This window comes from Chionomys nivalis, chromosome 3 (genome assembly GCF_950005125.1).
Source record: "Chionomys nivalis chromosome 3, mChiNiv1.1, whole genome shotgun sequence".
NCBI classification, from domain to species: domain Eukaryota; kingdom Metazoa; phylum Chordata; class Mammalia; order Rodentia; family Cricetidae; genus Chionomys; species Chionomys nivalis.
In genome coordinates, this window is record NC_080088.1 from 97,954,947 (window position 1) to 97,955,413 (window position 467).

The following is a 467-nucleotide window of genomic DNA, read 5'->3' on the forward strand; positions in this document are numbered from 1 at the left end:
GCCTCCACTCCATTCACCCCTCCCCGTCCCTCGTGCGAGGGCGGGAAGATACTGCACGGGAAGACCAATCAGCGGGCTGGCTGCACACAATGGGCGTGGCCTCTGAGGCCCGCGTCCCTCGTTGGTCGTCTGGAGCGAGGAGGGGCGGGGTCTGAGAGGAGCGCCTCCTCCACCGCCTGAATCTCTGATGGAGCGCGATCCCTGAGCGAGGGCTGACGCTAGCGGAGAGAACTGAGCGTGTGTTCTGGAAAATGCTATTTGTGGGAACGTGCCAAAGGGAGGCAGGCGTATGCCCACCAGATCGGGATCGCCCCGGCCACCCGAGTCTGCGCGGGATGCACAGTGCAGATGCAAATTCATGAATGAATGCGTGCTGGGAGGAACTTAGTTGGCAAGGCAGAGTTTTTAACAGGCCAGGAAAAATGTGGCGAAGACCCGGGCAGCCGAGAAGTTTGGGGACATCAAGT